The following is a 789-nucleotide window of genomic DNA, read 5'->3' on the forward strand; positions in this document are numbered from 1 at the left end:
CTGTATTATTTTCACCAATAAAGATAAAATTTAAAAAAAATTTGAAATTATAGATGGAGAATGTTAACAAAATGGCAGAGGGGGGTCAGGAAGCCCCAGGCCCTCCTTCCCTAGAAAGGGACACCAATTCAAGAAAATACAGACCAATGCCCTTAATGAGAAATCCAAAAATCAACTAAGCTCCTACAGGCCAAACATGTAAGAAACCGGCCACTTCAAAATGGGTAGGAGCATCTGTGACACTCACCCATCATAGCCCTTCACTCCCCCTCAATGTGGCTTGACTGGGAAAAACCCTCCCAGTTCCCAGTTCTTGGTTTCTCCCTGGGGAGGGATACCATTGCCAGTTTTGTACCGTAAACTTTATCTTTTATGTATCCTCATAAAAATGTCCAGTGGATAAATTTTCTTTGTTCAAAGCTTAGCCTGGCTTCACCCATTATTTCAAATCAGTTAAACCTGAGGAAGAGTGAATCCATACACACTTTGCATAATAATCAAGGCAGTATTTGTGCTTCAAATGTATTTTCAAACTTCCAGTAGCATTTTAGGATGGATTTCCTTTGTTCAAAGTTTAGTCTGGCTAAAAAAAAAACAAATAAAACACACACACACACACACACACACACACACACACAAAACCATCAGCCCAACCGGTTTGGCTCAGTTGTAGGGCATTGACCTATAAACCAAGAGGTTGCTGCTTCTATTCCCCTTCAGGGCACATACCTAGTTTAGTGGTTCAATCCCCTAGTGGCAGGTGTGTGTGTGTGTATGTGTGTGTGTGTG

Source organism: Myotis davidii, unplaced genomic scaffold, assembly GCF_000327345.1.
Source record: "Myotis davidii unplaced genomic scaffold, ASM32734v1 scaffold210, whole genome shotgun sequence".
Lineage (NCBI taxonomy): Eukaryota > Metazoa > Chordata > Mammalia > Chiroptera > Vespertilionidae > Myotis > Myotis davidii.